We start from the raw sequence: 21715 nt of genomic DNA, 5'->3' as shown, positions 1-21715 counted from the left end.
AACAGCTTCACTCTCGCCTCGATGCTCAAAGGCACTTCTTGCTTTCAAGGAAAAGCTCACCCCGAGTAGATTCTAACACTAGTAGCTATACTTTAATTTGTTAAAGTCTATCCAGATTCTGTAGCAAAGTCCAAACATTTTAGAGTTCTCATTGGTCCAGGAGCATAGGATGTTCAGTCACACCACTTCCATCGCACCTAACTTTCAAAAGTTCTTTGTTAGAGCCAGGCCGTCATCATCGTCCTTCAGCAGAGGAAATTACGATATTCTCCTTCCAAAGCCGCACACATTTTCTGAGCATTTTGCATCATTTTACTAGAACGGTTATCCACAACTAAACATTTTCCTCGGACAGTGAGGAAGTTTGTATGTATGTATGTATGTGTGTTCTTATATAGCGCTCGACTTACCCTTGGGCATCTCGGCGCTTGCATTGGGAACCCGTCCTAGCTTTTTCCCTGTGAGATAACCCGTACTGGGCATCCCCAAGGTGAAAGCCAGGCATCCTGCCGCGGGGGGGGGCCATAGTGGAGATTAAGCAAGCTATTGCTCAGAGTTGCAGAGTGTGAACCCATGATTCGAGTAGGCACCAAAGTGAGAATTATCGAGTCCGTGGACACTTGGGCTCAGACCCTGCCACGTCGGGAATTGAACCCTGGTCCCGGGTCTGACCTCTGCTTCAGGGTATGCCTTCTCTAACCAGTGAGCCACACTTCTCCACTATTATCTCTTCCACGTAGACATCGACAAAAAAATAACACAACAATCTTTTGGAAGGACAAATAGAATCCTTTTTGCAGCCTACATTTAAAAAGCAAAATCATCCTAACAGTAGTTTGAGGCTTTTTCTGTAAAGCGTGCCATTCTCTAGGAAAAATAAACAAACAGGTATTTGTTCACATAAAAAGCTCCATTACAATATTCATTTTAGTCTTCTATTTTTTTCCAATATAAACGTAAATATTCTCAACAGGTATTTTAAACAATTAATATCACTCACGTAAAGCTCTATTATCAACACATTTTATTTACTTTGCACTAAGATTATTTGCGGCCTACAGAAATCATTTGTCATTTTCTCCTGCATATTTCTAAATTCTCTTTCCTAATATCCCATGTTAATATTTTCTCAGTTAATTTTCATAACTCTTGTTAATAATTTTCACACAGGAGGAGGTTTAATCCGAGCATGTTTATTTTGCAAAAGATCCTGCTCCATCAAGTGCATCACATTTCTTTTTAATAATCTCACTCCGTCCCACTATTAAAATAGAAAACTTCCTAGATTTCTTTATCTCTATTCTTTCCAGATCCTTTTTCTTCCTCCCCTGCAAAAGTACTCTAAAATTCAGAGGCCCGCCCTCCACTATAGGATTCTCTGGCGGGCATGACACCAAAGTCGTGGGTGAGGCCTTACCGTACAATTTTGGGTAATGCTTGGATCCTGTCTATCACATTAAGGCATACCTAGGGTCTCACTGAAAGGGTATTTCCCCCCAAAAAAGGACACTGAGGACCTTGAGTCTCAGTTATGTTTGCTACTTGTGCTTTTGATATTTAGCTTGGAGGATGCAAACGTAGACAGTGTAGTCCTTACACTTATTCCAGTTAGGGGGTCCACCCATGCTGAGAGGTGAGCCGTGACCTGTGAGAGGCAGATTTTGTTCCTTTTGTATGGTGGCCCTGGAGTTTAGACTTGAAAGTGGCTCTGTTGTAAGTTCCACTTAAAGTACACAGCGGAATGCTGGAAATGAATACATTCAGGAGTGTGTAACCATAGCTCGGTTTCCTGATCATACAGGAAAAGGAAACCAGTTACTTATCCAAGATGTACCTTGGGTATATCTGAAATATAGAGTACCCAGTGACATAGAGAGAGACCGTTGTGGGTGTAAAGCTAATGTTATGAGAATGGTGTTTGTAGTTTTACACAAAACCTTACCTTAAGTATGGATCTTACAATTAAACTTTGAACTTGCATTTCTACTCTTGATCTTTGTTTTGAGTTGACCGAGCCATCATGCGCGGAATGAATGCTAGCCCCCACCTGACAGGTCTCACCTATCCTGGCTGAGCAAGAGGAACTCCAGATCCATGAATTCCCTAGACATCCAAAAGTCCAAGGGTGTCCTCTCAAGGTGCCCTCCACAGGGTTTATGGTCTCTGTAAGTCCTTCAAGAATGAGGGGGCCTTGAACAAGGGAGGTGTGCTTCACCCATACCATAGACCATGCCGCGATGGTTTAGGTGACCCTGGACATTTGCCCTTCTGCAGTCCATGTAGACAACCCCCTGTCTCTTACAAATCCACTGCCATGGTGGTTTGTGTAGGCCTCAGGTTCCTTTCTCGAGAGAGGCCAGAAGAGCTCCCTTTGCATCTACTCTTGGGCACCAGCGGCTTCCGGGAGCTGCAATGCTTGCTACCCGAGGCCAGGACTGGGCTCTTCATCTGCGGGAGTTTTATGGTATTCTGTCAGGTCTACTCTTAAGTGTAGACCTCCGCTTAAAAGGGACTGGATAACCTCTCCATTCCATTCATTGGCACCAGGCTCCTTTATCAGGGTGGTATAGAACCTTGTTTCCTGTCTACAGTCATCTTACAAGGTACCCGGTGACCCTGTACTGGAGGGGAAACCTATGGGCCAACCTAAAATACAAGATGGTGACTGTTCCTTACATCTACACTCAGCTGTTACTGCTGAGGGTCATACAACACATCCCTGCTACTCAGATCTACAGTGACCGCTGGCGACGATGATATCAATGTATATCTGTGAGATTGTGGAATGTCACTCACTCCTCCACCCTTATGTTTGAGGGACTCCATGTTCATCTGCCAGCATGAAAGAGGCCCTCAGACTGTTCGCTAGGGAACACGGGTACTCCAGTAGCACTAAGCACCAAGGTGACATATACATCACAAAGATTGTATTAGACAGAGTTTCACATGCACCACACATTCACACACACACCCACACACACACCCACACAGACGCACACACAGACACACACACCCACATACACCCCCCACACTTACACACACATATACAAACCCACACACAACACATACACACCCGCAAATGCTCGAATCAAAGACATTAGTCAGAAAACTTCACACATTCAACACAGCTCCGACATGTCACATAACCAGCAACACAGTGATCAGATAATCGTCATGCACTTTGTGATGGGCAAGCTACTACACTGCGAGATTTATATTCAATCTGCAAAGCACTCCGACCACATCTCTTCGACACCAAAAACCGCGCACAGAACCCAATACACACCACCACAGGCTGACACACATTCTGGTCTATAAAGAAAACCATGAAAGCGTGTGGCCACAGCTGAAAGTGCTACAAAGTCTTACTAATAACACATAGCGGGCTGTATAAATAAAATAACAAAACCATCTATATGTAAGATAGCCAGCAGTCTAGTAGCTGGGGAGGGCGGAACCAAGGGGTCAGGGGAAGAGGAGGAGTCACTTGGAGAGAGGGCAGTTAGGATAGGGACAGTGCTGGTGTACGACGTAAGAATAAAGCTCCATAATAAATACCAAGAAGTGTCTGTGGTTTCATTAGTAGCGCGACGCTACAGCTGGCGACGAGAGTGGGATCACCCAACCCCACTGACCACAAGACTGTACGAGGCGAGCCGAGCCGATCGCGTTGGAGCGCGCTGCACGCGGGACGCGTGTGACTGGGAAGGCGCTGGTGAGCGCAAAAGTCGGGAGCCCACCCCGAACCTGTCGTGCACCCAAAAGCAGAGAGAGGAGTGCCCCAGCACCTGAGACGCTGTCCCCAGGAGACTGTCAGCGAGCGCTGTCAAGCGCGTTGAAGCTGAGAAAGCTCGATGCCGGCAAACCTCACGCTTGATGCGTGAGTTTCGGCCCGCCAGTGTGAGGAAGATCGCGGGAAACGGCAAGAAAAGGCGGGAGCCCACCCCGATCTCACCTGAGCTGTCGCAGTGAATGCAGAGCAGGACTGGAGGTGTGCCACCAGCCAAAGATGACCGCTGGTGAGTCCGGAATGAAGAGGGCTGAATGTGGGCATTGAGAGGAAGCCTCGTGTGTGCAGGGACGGCGGCCATCTTGGAGTCAGGCAGGCTCTCGAGACAGACCCCTTAGACGTTTGGGAGCGGCCATTTTGAAGTCAGGCACGCCACAGTAGAAGCAAGCACTGGCAAGACCAAATAAACAAGCATTGGTGCAAAAGGCACAAAACAAGCATTGGCAAGGGAAAGGCAAACAAGCATTGACAAGAGCAAGTAAGCACTGGCAAATGCAAACAAACAAACACTGATAAAACGAAATAAAGAAGCATTGGCACGAATAAATAAACAAGCATTGGCACGAATAAATAAACAAGCATTGGCGAGAACACAGCACGAAATTAGACTCATCAAGGAAGTGGAAAAAAAGACATCGAGGAAATGGCAACATCACCACGACGGAAGCCCCTGGCTGTGGGAGGATCGCACCTGCGAGCCCCGGAATACCTGACTGTGACCACAGGAGGGAGCATGGGCCCCAAGTGGCAGGAGTGGTTAGAGGATTTCGAGGACTACATTGAGGGATCCAAGGTGACGGAAGGCGAAGAGAAGCTAATTGCCCTTCGCAATCTCGCAGGCCGAGAAATAAGCAGAATAATAAAGGATCTTCCGCCTGCTGAAACAGGGACATATGACGATGTGCGGGACGCACTGAACAAAAAATTCCTTCACAAAAGAAATGTCGATTATGAGCGCCATGCATTCCATCAAGCACGCCAAGGAAAGGAGGAGGCGATGTGTGCGTTCATCACTAGGCTGCGACGGCTGTCGAGATACTGCGAGTTCGAAAGTTTCTCGCCGGAGGCGGCCATCAAATTGCAAATTATAACAGGTTGCCACTCAGAGACACTTCGGCGACGGTTATTGAGGAAGCCTCATGACTTAGAAGAGATTGAAGAGATGACTCGCATCTACGATCAGGCGGAGGAACACGCTGCCACCATTGAAACAGGTCACAATGTCAGCCATGAGCAAGCGCATCGTGTTCAGGCACGCCCGAGTGACAGAAGAAAATACTCCCCGGAGAACAACTGGAGGTCTAGCACATCGTCTCACCAACGGCGTCCGGAGTATGGAAGAAGGGACACCCGGCGAAGAGACAGGAAGACTGAAAGGATTAAGCGATGTTACCGGTGTGGACGTAACTATCCTCATGTGGGCACCTGTCCGGCCATGGGTCAACGGTGCAGGAAATGTGGGCGGTCCAATCACTTTGAAGCAATGTGTGGGGACTACCACCGAAACAAGCGGAGCGAACAGACAAGGTCGTCCCGATCAGACACCTGAAAACATCACATACGGGCTGTTCAAGGAGAAACTGTGCGGTCCCCAGGCTCATCTCACTCTAGCCGGGAATCACGCCGGTCGTGTTGGGAACGACGATCTCCATCCCGGGACTCGAGCTCCTCATCATCCTCCCGAGACTCCGCATACACAGTGGAGTACCTGAACATGATTGCAGATCCCGATCAGCTGAAGAAATATCCGCGACTAGACATTAAAGTGGGGAATCACAACACTAAATTTGTCATGGATAGCGGTGCGTCACTGAACTACATTCCAGTTACAGAGCACGACAAAATGGTTCCGAAGCCTCCACTGACGTTTGCACCGGTCCGCGTGTTCACGTGGATGTCTGACAAACCACTTCCTTGCCTGGGCAAATTTCACACAACGCTCACGCACGGCACCATCACCATACAGGCGGTCATACACGTCATCGAAGGGCCTGAGGCCGACTGCCTCCTCAGCCTCCCCACGGCCGAACGACTTCGTCTGGTGGAGATTCTTTTCAAAATCAACAACACACAGGACTATGTCACCAAGTTTCCTGAACTCTTTCATGGTCTGGGCAAGCTGAGAGGTTGCCAGGTTCGGCTGCACATCAATGAACAGGTCAAGCCTGTTGCACAGCACCCACGACGGGTTCCCTACCATCTACAACAGGCGGTTGAAGAGGAACTTCAGGAACTGCTCGCAGCGGACATCATCGAGCGCACTGATGGACCGACGCCATGGGTATCCCCAGTGGTCATCGTGCCGAAAAAGGGGACCCCCAACAAAGTGAGACTGTGCGTCGACATGCGTTTGCCCAATACCGCAATTGAACGCGAGCGACACCCCGGACCACACCTGAGCGATATGATCAATGCTCTAAATGGCGCAAGGGTGTTTTCAAAGCTGGACCTGAATAAAGGTTATCACCAGTTGGAACTGAATGTCAAGTCTCGCTACATCACCACGTTCGCTACGCACCTAGGGCTGTTCCGGTACAAACGGCTGAGCTTTGGTGTCTCGTCCGCTGCGGAGATTTTTCAGGAAGCTATCCGCCAGGTCATCCAACACATTCCGAACACGCTGAACTACAGCGATGACATCCTGGTCTATGGAGCGGACGTGACCGAGCATGACATCGCTCTTGATCGTGTTTGCCATGCTCTGCTGGGCGCAAATCTGACGCTGAACAAAGAGAAGTGTGAATTTCACAAGGCCACTCTGAAGTTCTTCGGTCATATCTTCTCTGATGAGGGCATGAAGCCTGACCCGGATAAGATTGCGACATTGAATAAAACCAACAGCCCGCAGGACGTCAATGATTTGCGATCCTTTCTAGGGATGGCCAGCTATTGTGCCCGCTACATCCGGGACTACGCGACCATCAGTCACCCACTTCGAGTCCTGACCAAGCTCGGTCAGCCGTTTGACTGGGCACCTGAGTGTGAGAGGGCGTTCAAGGAGATAAAACGGGCGGTGGAGTCGGCCGACAGCCTGTCCTATTTCAATCCACGACGGAAAACAGAGATCACTGTCGATGCCAGCCCCGTTGGCTTAGGTGCCATTCTGGCCCAATATGATGACGACGCTGACCAGAGGCGGATCGTTGCATATGCCAGCCGCAGCCTGTCGGATCCTGAGAAGAAGTACTCACAGCCGGAGAAGGAAAGTCTTGCTGTAGTGTGGGCGTGCGAACATTTCCACGTTTTCATTTATGGCAAGCACTTCACCCTGATTACGGATCATCAGGCGCTTCTCACCATATACGGCAACCCCAAGTCCAAGATGCCGCCGAGAATTGAGAGATGGGGTCTCCGGCTTCAGGAGTACACGTTCACAATTATTCATAAACCAGGGAAGGCGGAGAACCCGGCTGACTATATGTCTCGTCACCCTCAACCATCTGTGGAATCGAGTCCATCGATTGCCGAGGAATATATTCACTTTGAGACTGATCGAGCACTGCCGCCGGCCATCCCCATGGAAGCCATTCGGGAGGCCACTGCTCAGGACGCCATCCTGCAATCAGTGGTACACCGGATCCGCATGAATAAATGGAGACATACGACACCAGAAGAAGACACTGATGCGACCATCCGGAAAGAGATACAGGCATTCCGGCATGTATGTGAGGAACTCTCAGTCACCACGGAAGGAATCATCCTAAGAAGCCACCGACTCGTCATCCCCAGTCAGCTGCGACAGGGAGTCATCGACTTGGCTCATGAAGGCCATAGAGGGGTGGTGTCCACGAAGAGAGCCCTACGGGAACGTGTCTGGTTCCCTTTCCTGGATCAGATGGTGGAATCCACGCTAAAGGACTGTCATCTCTGTCAGCTAACCAGCCAATGCAATCCACCGGCACCGCTGCAGATGACCACTTTACCCAGTGGAGTATGGCAAGAGATCGCCATGGACTTTTATGGGCCACTGCAGTCTGGCCAATATGTGATCGTCATAATCGATGAATACTCGCGTTTTCCCATAGCTCAAATCATTTCATCTACTAGCGCCTCTTGTACTCTCAAAGTACTAGACGATGTATTTGCAACATGGGGTGTCCCCAGAGAGGTCAAAACAGATAATGGGCCCCCATTCAATGGACAGGAATTCAGCGCCTTTGCAAAGCACATGGACTTCAAACATCGGAAAGTCACGCCGCTCTGGCCCCAAGCAAATGGCACCATTGAGAGGTTCATGGCCACGATTAAAAGGATATTTCAGCAGGCGTCCGCCGAGAAGAAAGAACTCCAGGTCGCTCTGACGGAAGTTCTCAGAGCATACCGGACAACACCACACTCGACTACTGGACAATGCCCTGCCACCCTCATGCTAGGGCGACCAATGAGGAACCGCATCCCAACATGGGAGGGCGCTTTGCAAGCTGTATCACCAAGCCTCCTCCATCAGGAAATAGTAGTGACGGACAAGCACCACAAAGACAAAATGAAATCGTACGCTGATGCAAAACGAAGGGCGAGGTCTCCGTCCTTGCATGAAGGTGATCTTGTTCTCGTCAAACAGGAACAGTGGAAAAAAACTGACTCCCGGTTCCGTGATGAGCCACTGGTAGTTACCCGCCAGAAGGGCACCATGTTGACCGCGGAATCTGAGCAGCGCAGAATAACAAGAAATGTTTCCCATTTCAGGAAGTGTCTGCAGGACACAAATGGATCAGGGAAAGACATGACTCTCTCACCGGCAGGTGAAGAACATGACCTTATCAATGCTGGGGACCGAGGTCAGCAAAGTGAGCCAGTGGCGAGTGCGTCCACCGGGAACATGTCACTGCGGCCACGTCGGGAGATCCGGCCACCCCAGAGACTCATCGAAGAGATGGACTAGAGCACTGTTGCTCTGTTATTTTATGAAGAAAAGGGGAGATGTAAGATAGCCAGCAGTCTAGTAGCTGGGGAGGGCGGAACCATGGGGTCAGGGGAAGAGGAGGAGTCACTTGGAGAGAGGGCAGTTAGGATAGGGACAGTGCTGGTGTACGACGTAAGAATAAAGCTCCATAATAAATACCAAGAAGTGTCTGTGGTTTCATTAGTAGTGCGACGCTACACTATAGAAAGAGGTGGTGGAGCAGCTTTCAACTACAGGGGATGGTTTTGTCTCTATGGACTGTTTCAACGTACTGTTTCCTTGCAGCTTCTTCATTGCTAGTCGACAGTTCTGGGCGTTCTAAACCCCATCAGAACCTTCGATTAAAAGTGGGCGAGCCAACAAATTAACAGGGAGAGCCGAGCCAGAGCCGAGCCAAGGGTCTCTCTCCTATCTTAGAGCGAGTGCAAGAGCCAAGCACTGAAAATATTTGCCATGTATATCATACCACAAACGCGACTCTTCCAAATTTTTAAGAAAGTTGTATTTCTTTAACATGTGGAAAGCTTTGACACTCATAGGACAAATTATAGTACTGCACTAGTGAAAAGTAATATTTTTATACAACTGGAAATCTGAGCTCATGTTTGAAAGTACTTACACACGTGATAAGGAAGGAAAAAGAGTTTGTTGGAAATAAAACGTATCCACAATATAACACAATTGGAGCAGGTAAGCCATGATTTGTCTAGGTTTGCTGGTTTCCCTTTGCACAAATCAGCAAATAAATGGGTATCTTTTTGTCTTTTCTTATGTGAAGGCTTTGTTTTTAAATTGAAGTGCATTTTCTGCAGTTTTTCAAATATAGCACAAACTCGATGGAAGGGTACTGATGCGCTTTACTTGCCCACCAGTTACATTATACAAGGTCACATGCATGGGGAGAGAGAGGGGCATATTTACAAGGGCCATATCTCCGCTTTTAAAGCCAAAAAAGCGGAGATAAAAATATCGCCCTATTTACTAGAGGGTGATAACATACATTAGCGCATGTTAGCACCCTTTTACCCAACGCCTCCCTTTGCATCTCTAATGAGATGCAAAGTGGGCGTCATTGGGCAGTACAACCTTGCAAATATCGCTGATGTACACATCGCGATATTTACAAGGCTGCCCACGCATTTTAGCAGACGTTAGTTTTTGGAGAAAACAGCTGTTTTCTCCAAAAACTAACGTTTGCTAAAATGCAGACTTAGCTATACTTACCATTGGGGGTGGATTATGCTGATACGACCACAGGGTCGTATCAGCAAGGTTATCACCGTTTTCCATGGAACATCGCTGGAAAACCAGCGATGTTCCATGGAAAACATCGCTATCGCTGGGAAATTATCGCCATTGCGCTATGCGTTGTTAATACAATGCTAGCATGGTGATAATTTCCTGCAATAGCCAGCAATAACATTTTTCTCGCTAAGAGCGGCCAGCGATAATTATCGCTGCCGCTTGTTAATATGCCCCTAAGTTTTGAGCGGAGGCTACAATTCAAACCCAACTCCCCAGCACCACAGTCAGCAGTTCGGACCCCGGATGTGGCCTAACGGCTAGGGCAGTTGACCTCAAATATGGGGAACCGGGTTCGAGTCACGGCAACAACGCTCAACATCCTGTGATTCTGGGCAAATCACTTAATCTCCCTGTGCCTAACAAAAATGAATGTGTCTGTCTGTAACAAAACTGTGCTCATGTAAAGCGCTCTGATACCTGATACCTTTGGGTCAAGTTTGCGCTCTATAAAACTCAGAAAGAAAACACTTCATGGATAGCGGGAGGCAGGTCGAAGCCACATGAAAGCTTGGCTCGTTATAGGCTCAACGTTCCAACAGCACCTCGGGCAGAGCCAGAGCCAGGCTTCTGGCTTGAGCCAGGCTGGGGCTTTCACAAACTCGCCCACCTCTACCTTTACTCCTAGGTGGATTGCAAAGCAAGATACAAATTTACTATATGTTTATGCGGATGCTTGCACACCATGGTTGCATTCCGCAGTATATACTGCAGCGCTTTCGTGAGCAAAAATTATTTTACTTCGAAAGTTAACTCAAGTGCTGCTCAAAGATTGCTTTGGTGTCAACAACATTTTTAGTCTGAGCAACACTGATGACATCATTGGCATGTGACTCTTGCTAAATCTGGTGCAATTTTCTCCCACACTTGTCCAATATGTTGCTACTGATTTTACGCAGTGCTGCTCTGCATGAATTCAAGCATATATAATCCCCAGGTTTTTCCCAACAAAATAGATCAATCCCTATCAATTTTTTTTTTATTTGGTAGATTTGGACTGGTACAGGTTTCGCTGGTATCATTATGTTATTTTTAGGTATTCCATTGATAGCTCCCCATGGCCCTCAACAGCACTTTCAGAGAGCTAGCTTATGGATCTTTAGCAGTAAATGGGAGAAATTTTTATTATATGTTCATAATCTCTCATAATTTCGCATTATGCTTGTTATGCAAAATTCCCAACATTATGCTATTATGCCACCGTGCATTACTAAGCACTATTTGCAGCAAAAGGTTTAGTGCAAACGCACAGAAACACTGCGAATGACCAGACCGTGAGTGACTGCTGTTTGCAGTGCTTGTGTTTCTGAGCTATTTTTTTAATGTGAAATGCATACTTGCATCCAATATGGACACAAGGATGCATTTAAACACTAAAATAAAGTGCAAAATGCCAGATTGCTTTGCATCTAATTACTCCCAGTTTCACTGAACTTTCCCAAAATGTTGCATAATCCTGCAAAGGCCAATTACACACATTTTGCACACATTTAATTTTGCCACACTATCCTAAGAACATATATTCACAAACTCTGAATTAACTTTTTACACCCTTCTTGACACCTTCTCTTGTTCTATCAATCAAAGGAAAGCTCCAAAAACATTTGAATAATCTGAGCATAGCCGAGAGATTTTTTTGCCTCAGAAAATCACTCTGTGGGCAGTGCTTAATTTGAGTAGGTGGTTGCTGGTGGGGTCCATCGGCACTCATTTTTTCCTCATCAGGCATATTCTAGGAACAAGAGAGGTATGATGCACAAAGGGGAAAGAAGGACAAAGCTGGTACCCGTAGGATTGCGATAAAGGGGAAGGGGCCATCTTCCACGACTGGCTGGAAACTGTCTTTAATGCCAGGAGTCATAGTGATACTGAAAATGCCTCTATTATAAAAAATATTAGCCGTGGGCCTATCGGAAGTGGAGTGCGGCCTCCTGCGACATGTGAGGCGGTGTTCTCTAGCATTCAACCCGAGCTGCTGAGGAAGGACGACCGATGTTTAACCCTGCTGCCCTCCTAATCGTTGCAGCGGAGAAAGACATCCTGCCCAGCTGGAGCCACCCGATCAAAAGGCCTGAAGATGATCTGGCGCAGCAGTGAGGGGAATCGGCAAGACCGCCCAGAGATAACGCTGCTCTGCTTGGAGTGCATCGCTGTTACTTGAAGCGTAAAAGGCCATTTTATTAGAACAAGGTTGCAACAGTCAACAATATAAACAATAAAACACTGCAAATATAAAACTTTATCACAACTATGCTTTTCATTCTCCCCAGCCATTCTCAAACCACCTCACCTGTTTCACTCCTCCCTTTCACTCTGCGCTCTCCTTCATCTCTCCATTCTCCCCTTCGCTTGTACTCCAAACATCCCCTCCTAAATTTCTTCCATGCTCATTGCATCCTGCGCCTGCCATCAGTCACCTGTGTACCCTTCCATCCCCCGAGGGGTGGATCCGCTCGTAAGTGACTCACCACCCCTCCAAAGTACCGCCAACCAGGTAACCCCCGTAGGGCGGTTAACTGCCCCACCCCAAAAGGACCTGTGCACCTTTCGCCAACCCTCAGTAGTCCCTGCGACACCAAATGGACTCATTCCATTTCTTACTAATCACATCTTGCATTTCCATCATATAGTATGCGTTCCCCATCCGCAAAAGGTGCACCTCCTCATCCCTGAACAGTAACGGCTCTTCCAGCTTAAGTCCCACGTGGGCAATCACCTTAATGTCTTTTGCTTGGCAGAAAACCCTCATCGCCCTGTTCGATTTCCTACGGGCCTTATCAATGGTTGTGTGCTTGACAGCCCGCCTCCATACCCTGCGAGGCACAAACTCAGGCCATTTTAGGCATGTTCCTGCAAAATTCCTCTTTATCGCCTCCAAATCCCTCTACATGTTCAGTGGTAATGACAGTTAGACAAGCGCACTAGATCGTTCTCTCCCAAGTGCATCACCAACATGTCTGGGCAGCCCCTCTGGGGTACCATTTTCGTCAAAAACGGCACTAAAGCTCCCCATCGCATTCCCCCTTTTCCCCACCAACACACTTCGTGGTGACTGCTCCGCAAGCCCAGATTATGTTCATACACCTGCTGGTCCAAATATTTGGCTGCCCAGTGGATGAAAGAATGTCCCGTCCCACGATCCAGGTAACCGTCTTGGTTGCCGAGCCACTCACGCATCCTATGGTATAAAGGAAAGTGATTAGCCTCAAAGAAACCCCTGTGCGCTAGTCCCCTTCTTTCCCCTGCTCTACCTTTAGATCTAGATCCCTATTTACGCACATATCTTCGCAGCACCTGGATCTCCATCACCAATTTGGCAAATTTTGCCCCAGGACCACCCTAAATGCACAGCCTATGTTGCGGTGCCAATTCGGAAGGAATGTGTGCCAAACTTGGCTGGGTCCCTGCCCACCTTGCGCAATGCCATGCGCAAGATCACTAGCAGCTGGAAAGCCATCAACCTACCTCCTGGCGCATGGCAAAAAAACCTGCAAAAGTCCGTCCCGGTCTTGATACTTGGGGGCATATTATCAAGCCAGGCGATAAAATTATCGCCACTTTAGCGGCAGAAAACGGCCGCTAAAACGACGATAATGGGCTTGATAATATGCTCTATGGAATTCCATTTGAAGCCCATGTTAGATGTCCTTCACATCTAACATGGGCTTCAATTGGAATTCCATAGAGCATATTATCAAGCCCATTATCGCCGTTTTAGCAGCAGTTTTCTGCCGCTAAAGCTGCGATAATTTTATCGCCTGGCTTGATAATATGCCCCATATTTCTTCTATTCATGCATCGGGCACTCGCCACCACAACCACTCTCATTCAACCAGACCCATCTCCCCTGGCCCACCTGATCCGTCTTAGAGCAAATCAACCAGATCGCCAACCCACCTTGGTCCAGTCACACTTTCCAATAAGACACCCCCACCTGTCGTGCCGTTCCCAACAACTCAGATACCCGAAATGCCTCAAAAAACATCCAAATCATACATAGTCGAAATATCGACACTTCAAATGGGTCATAACAACATTCTGTCAAAACCCCCAATAACCTTTGCAACAACACAAATGTGATCGCCTCCCTTGGAACTCCCCCCGCCCCTCGTTCACGTCCCCAACCTTTTAGCATTCTGCACAGAATAACATCTTTGGCAGGATCAAAACCTAGATATAACTTGCTGTAAAAAGATATCCCTGCTAGCTTGCCTGCTATTGTCATCTGTGATAAACCTTTAACCATGCAACATTAAGCAAAACTCAACACTCCCTGCGCAGTGTCCTGACGTGAACAGCTCAATGCCACTACGGAACGACCCATGAACTCCCCAAATTCGGACCATGCCAGCCAGTAGCTCCATCTTGTAGATTCCGCCAAAGACCTCTGGACCAGGCCTGTCACACTCATTTCCCCCATGCCCAGATGTTGTCCCGTAGCTCTGTCTTGGATTCCTCCGCTCCAGGCACCAGACATCGGAATGGCTACCACTGCGAACAAGATAATGCATCCACAATGTCATTGCAGGCCCCTGGTACTTGCTTGGCACAAAACACAACATTCAGCCTTAGACACATCAGCATGAGCCTACGCAGCATCCTCAGAACCCTAAAATCGCCCGCTTTTGCTTGTTCACCAATTCTACCACTGTCATGTTGTCCATATGGAAAAGCAACGTCCTATTCTCCAGTTCATCAACCCAGACTGCCAATGCCACCAACAGCGGAAAAACTCCAAAAATGCAATGCTACATCCCTGATTTAACCAGTGTGCTAGCCAATTTTATGCACACCATCGTCCATCCCAAAACAGTCCAAAACGTGAAACTCCTGCCGCGTCTGAAAAAAATTGAGCCTGCCAAACTGTATTCCTCTCTACAAAATCCAACGTCACTCCATTGAAATTAGTCAAAAACCTCTGCCACACCCCCAAATCTGTCCTAACCCCCATCAAAATCTTCACCCTGGGGTGTGGCAGCACTGCTCCCAACATGGCCATGCCTAGGCGCTGGCAAAATGTTCTGCCTGCTCTCACCACCCTGCATGCAAAGTTCAAGAAACCCAGCAACTTCTGCTCCGCTCTCAACTCAATTTTCCTCTCACCCACCACCTGTAGAAGAAAGGCCTGAATGTCCTCCACTTTTTCCTTAGGCAGCTGCTCCCTCAATTATATCTAGTCCAGTTCGATGCCCAAAAAGGTCAGTCTGCAAATTGGCCCAGCCATCTTTTCTGGCGCCAAGGGACCCCCAAAAGCTTGTGTCAGTCCCTCAAAGTGATGTAATGCCTTCGCACAATCCCCAGAGGCTCCTCTCCCTATGAACAAAAAATCGTCCAGGTAATGGAACACCCCCCAGTGACTGCTGCTCTTTGTGAAGACCCACTGCAGGAATGTACTGAACGTTTCAAACAGGGCACACAAAATTGCACACCCCATTGGCAGCATTTTGTCCACACATATGGCTCCCTCCAATTGCATCCATAGGAGTGAAAAATCTACTGGGTGTATGGGTAGTAAATGAAAGGCAGACTTGACTTTGCATTTTGCATTTCCGCTCCCTGCTTACACGCTTTCACCAAGCGGATGGTATCATCCACTGAGGAATACAGCACCCTAGAGTCTTCTTCTGCAATGAAGTCATTGACAAACCCCCCTTCTGGCCAAGATAAGTAGTGAATCATCCTGAACTCCTCTGGCTCTATTTTAGGCACCACCCCCAAAGGCGAGTTGATCAAGTTCTCCAGGGCCATTCCATGAATGGACTGGCAATCCTACTTTCCTCCACTTCCTACCTCAATTTTGCAGCTACCACACCACCTGCGGCAACTCCTTAGCTAATTCCAAGTTGTCCACCCACCTACATCCCCTTGTACCCTGCTATCCTACCCAAAAACCCTTGATGAACCCCCAACATAGAGCAACTAGCCCATGGCCAAAATCCTAACTGGGTTAGGGGCCCTTGGGCCCAGACTGCCCCCGTCCTTTAGTGGCCCTCCACTTCTCTGCTGGGGTAGCCATTGTGAAACACTGTGTAAGTGGATGCCTCCCCCACATTTGGAACATTCGTGTTTGAACTCAAGTGAGTGCCTGGAACAATATCCTTTATTAAAGTTCAAACATGCCCCCGTAGTGGTCCCTGTCTGTTTTGGTGTAAAGCTGGCTCCTCCTGCCCCAAAATGTAACCCCCCCAGCTTCGTGTTGAGCGAGATGCACCTGAAAGGACCGATATGTCACTGGCAGGCTGCCGGCAGTATGTTTGGATGCCGCGGACTGTGTAGAGGACATCCAGTGCATCCATAGCTCTTGATCTACATCACCCCAAGCTTTATCAGGGTTGATGCTAACCCTAGCTCTAAACTCCTCATCATAGCTCAGCCAGGCGAAAGCCCCAAAATGCATCTATGCCTTTCATATAATATCCATGTATTTCAGTAAAGCAGTCAATCTATCCAGGTGTTTCTCACAGTAAATACTGGCACATATCAGGAAAGCTGAAGTCACATTTTCCATGTTACTGGGCACCCTCGGTCTTCTTGTCAACTCCCACTCCTCCTGTTTAGAACCCTCTTTCACCTGTATCTTCCTATGTAATAATTTGAAAACATCTACGTATTTGTGCTTCATATCCTGTTCCTCATTTTCTCCAATAGATGAGAACCTAATGGCATTGCCAGCCCTATGTATGACAATTTCTTGTGGTGCTTATCATCCATTGTTTCATCCTTCTTCACTCCCTTCCACCTTGTCCTTCTGGTCACTCGCGCCTTTTAAACACTTATTGCTGCTCTTGCCCTTGTCCAGCACTGGCGCCGCAGCTGCCCCTGTTTTTCCCCCAATCCCTCATCGTCCCATTCCCCACTCCCACCGACCGGCAGGATTTTCCTTTTGTACCCTTGCCATTCCCATCCCATACCGTCCACCAATCCCCAGTACCTGAGAGCCCCCGTTGGACCTCTTTGTCCTTGCCCCAGCTACTGTGCTTCTTTGGCCCTGTGGGTTTTGTTGTCCGTGGCCACACTTGCCTCCTGTAAAACACCAATCTTCCTGGTTGCCTTCTCCGCAGACCCAGAGCCTCCCACAGTCACTTTTTCATCATCATGCACTTCTCCTTCTTCCCATTCATTGCTCTCCTCTCCATAATCCAGCATTAACTCTGCTTCACTCTCCATTGCCCCCCACACTTCATCATATGCTACTTTCTTCTGTCCTTTCGCACTCAAGCCAATCTTTCCGGTGCAATCCTTCACTGTTGTGCCTGCTGTGGGCTCCCTCGTTGGAGGGCAGGCCGCCGTGGACCCCCCTGCTGCTTCTGACCAACGTCCCGCAGCCGTCATGCGCCTCGCTGGCATCACCCCTTTTCTACCGGTCTCGCCTACTGGTTTCGTTCCCCACAACCAGGCTGCTCCAGCCTGTACATCACTGGGTGGTATGGTGTGCTGGCTGTCCCTCTGCCCCTCTCCAAGAATGACTATCTTCTACTCAGACCTGCTTGCCCCCACTATCCCCCCCGGACTCCTTCACCTGTGCACTTTGATCGCCTGCGGAGGGCACCCCTCCCCTCCACCCTTGGGAGGTCTGTCTATCCCTCTCCTTGTCTTTGCACATCTTGGCCCACCTCTCTTCCATCTCCTGAATGATTCATCACTGTTCCTTAATGCATGCCTCCAAATCCTCCTCCCCACCTCCCTCAAGGTAGAGGCTCGTGTGTCCCGGGTCATGTCTGTGGGCTTCGGGTGGCCTGCTGTCAACTGCGTCCCAGCCCCTCCAGGCTTGTTCCCCTCGTGGATGTTGTGGCAATAATTCCCACTCAATAAACAATAAATTTAGGGGGGGTCCAAGGGAAATATATTTACCGACCCTTCGGTTTCCAATCCCTTTTTAACTTATATGCAACAACAACATGAAGAAACCCAGGGTCTATGTCAGTAAGCCTTTACAATTTATAAATAAGCATCCTAGAAAATGAAGAAGAAAAACAGAGAGTGAACAACATTGGTATTGAATCCCATCAGCCACTAAAAGTAGCGTACATCATCATTTGAGATTCATTCATACACTTCCCTCCAAATCATGAGGGCTGAAACGATGTATGAATATAGACAAAGAATTCTGATGTTTGTATCTTTTGTGATGTCGCTATTCAATATTTGAGTAGGGTTGATGGTCTAAGCAGTGCAAATAAACCAAAAAGTGAGTGCAAATATTAAAACCATCTAAATGGTCAGAACAACCAGTTTATTAATAACTGACCAAATGATGGAACTAAAAACAGTGCACCAGCAGTTTGACAAAATAACTGCCAATGTCCTAAATTCGGTCTACATGTTTCAGCCTATCGATTGAAAAGCAATCAGGCTTTCATCAGGACCAGAATAACCATGCTACTGCTATACTAAACGTGTGATCTAAAAGTGAAAATGTGCAAAACCTACTTGAATGCAGGTTTTCATAAACTCCCAGAAATACGCGGAGTAGTTCCCAAATACTAAAGACAATGATAATGGGAATTATAATAATAATAACAATAATGTTCACAAACATTTCTTCAATAACATTTCAATAAATGCTTCAACTGCTCAGTTGAATCAGCAATATTAGCATATATTCAACAATTATTGAGCAAACTATGGCAAAATTCGCCAAGACCAACTGAAAAAGTATTTAAAGAAATTTTCAAAAAGCGCTTACCCCTCAAAGTGCGGGGACTCTCCTCACCTCACCTGGCATCTTGCTCAGATATATGAGGCCCCGCTCTGTATTAAAACAAACGGGTAAAGCATATAATTTGCAACACATTGTCTGCAATAGGCACTAAAAAAGGCTACGCGCTTCCCTTCCTCTCAGAATCATGGTGCACACAACGAAAATCAGCCCCAAGACAGAATGTCTATATTAATCAAGAGTTCGCTCTCTGAATCCCTCTCATGTGTAGGTGTATTGACATCGAGAAAGAGGTATTGTTATGAGAAGCGTAAATAGTCATGATTATTTTCTTATGTCGAGTAAGCAATACTCACTACAATATTTGTCGTCCTGCAAGACCGATACTAGATGTATTCACCCCCAACTTGCTTCATGGACGCCTATTTTTACTTATTCAAGATAAACCTCAGGCTATAGCAAAATGAGGTCATGATTATGGTTAAATGTTTCCTTACCAGATTACATGTTATGAAGTTCAAGAGGCATTTCAATTACGAAGCCTCTTTGTAAGACCGATAACAGCGCAATCAAGTGCCTCAATGTACAAACTAAACTTAGCATGCATACAAAGCGGCGTAACACAACACTAACCTGTCCGTCGGTACCTCCGGCTGTATAGAGCTAAACGGGGAGGTACCGGCGCATAGAATTGACACGTATAAGTATATGCGTATCAACGTAAAAAGACGTGAAGACACAACCGACTCATGGGAATTGTAGTTTACTATATGCGTGTCAGCATAAAAATACATGAAGAGACAACGGACTCATGGGAATTGTAGTGTACAACAAAATCATTGTCTCACGCACACCCAAACTTAGTTAAAGAATGAAATGAAATGCAGCTATAAAAAGCATACATTATGTATAAAGTCTGCAGAAAAGCGCTTAACTCCACATCTTAAAAATTGTCAGGGCACGATCATAATTTCAGTTCTGGTGATCACTCGGGATACTGATACAGCAAATCCTCAGTAGATCGGCATAGCACTGAATATACTGAGTGTTAACAATGATTTATAACAAGGACCTTCACATATAAAGGCAGGGATGTGTGCTACCATAAGACTCACAAACATATTCTGACTTGTATGGAAAAGAGAGATTCCATCACTTAACGTCCGATGTGTCACTGTGGATTTAGAGACTGGCCCACGGTATATCATCATTCAGACCTTGCGTATCACTCTGAAGCTTATAAATCCATTGTTGTTCCTTTTTAAACAGAAAGCGAGTAATATCGCTCACATGTGTGGGAATAAAGGGCTGTTCCAGTACTGTCCACTTCAATTTATCTGCCTTGTGTTGATGTGCAAGAAAGTGCTGTGTAAGTTTAGTGGCCTGCTTTTTGCACCGAATGGTGCTCTTGTGTTCATTGATACGCAACTTCACTTTGCGTGTCGTCATTCCGACATATCTCAATGAACACGGACATGTGATGAGATATATGACTTTTTCAGAGTTACAATTCGTATGTTTCTTAATAAGCCATGGTTTCTGTGTGCCAATATCCACTTGTTTGGTCGGTTGAGTCTGTGGGCATGCTGTACAGGAACCACAGGGAAAATGTCCTTGTACCCTTGGTAAATCCCACAGCGTACTAGTTCTAGCGGATATAGAGGTCTTAGGTCTAGTGTGCACAAGACTATCTCGCAAATTTGCTCCTCTTTTATATGAAAAAAGAGGCCTAGGTAGAGTTTCTTGCCCAATGTTCAAAATCCGCCAGTGTTTACGGATACTTTTTTGAACCTTGTTTGTTTGAGTACAAAAAGTGTTCCCACTCCCCATCTCCACCCGGGCGTGTCCCCCGCTACCCTGCCTGGGGGCTCTAAACAGCCTTCACCCACCTGGGCCCCAGCCTATCTGGACTTTTTTGACACGGGGCCCAGACCACCTGCCATTCTATCTCCGCTCTCCCGGGGGGGCCTCCTCGAGACGTCTATAGGCGCACACTCCTCTGGGAGCTCATTGACTGTCTGCATTGAGCTGGAATCAGCGCTCTGTGGCGCCGGGTCTGAATTGGACCGCCCGCCCCCTGCTCACCTGCACTTCCGCTGCAGACTTCTCAGGAAGCTGCACAGGCAGGCTCTTTCTCCTGCCTGCCCGCATGGCGCCCGCGTTGTTCTTCTTCAGGCCCGCCCATGGCCACAGTGCTAATACAAATCTCAATATCATTTAGTGCATATTACTGTGTTTTATTTGCACAGATGTGCATTTAGCGATATTGTTATCTTTTCGTTTTGGCGTAGTCTTTGACATTGTTATAGGTTTAGATTCAGTTCTGATTATGGTCATGTCATAAGGAATGAATGAACATTATTGGCATATACGGCTCTTTGTATTAGCACTGTGGTCCGAATACTAACAAATTGTTTTACTTTGGTTGAATTTGACCAGGTACGGTGCGAGATGTGCTAGATGTAGATATTGATCTGATACATTATAGTGATTATCATATCACTCTACCTCCAAGGACTTCATCATTGTCCTCTAAACACTATCAGCATTTCCGCAATCAATAAGGTAGGCTGATCATCTTACCATTTCCTTTGGGTTATACAATTTGTTTATATAAATGAGCTTAACACTACTAGCTCTACCCAGTTATAGACGACATATTATAATGTTGTTTTTTCAGCTGATTTGGAAGCACTGAACGCCATTACTCTATGAAACCAGGACTGTGGTGTCTTAAATCCATATGCCTCACATTTCGTGGCAACTACGAACAGTATGTTTCCCCTGACTAAATCTTTCATGAATGAAGAGTGTTTGGATAATCAATTAATCTCAAGGAGATAACCTAGTTTGGAACATATACATATCTTAGAATTTTGTTGCATTATTGGTTTTTCTTTGTCTCCTTTCTTTGCTCTTATGGTTAGATTTGTGGATTCCTTTATTTAGGTTTACATAAACTCACAAATTTGGGCTCATGTTTGGGTGTTCTGTTGAAGTGATCATACAAGGGAGAATTCCTTTTCGAGAGAAAAATTATATTATTGTGATTATGACATTA

This window comes from Triturus cristatus, chromosome 11 (assembly GCF_964204655.1).
Source record: "Triturus cristatus chromosome 11, aTriCri1.1, whole genome shotgun sequence".
Lineage (NCBI taxonomy): Eukaryota > Metazoa > Chordata > Amphibia > Caudata > Salamandridae > Triturus > Triturus cristatus.
Note: the sequence above shows the minus strand (reverse complement) of the source record.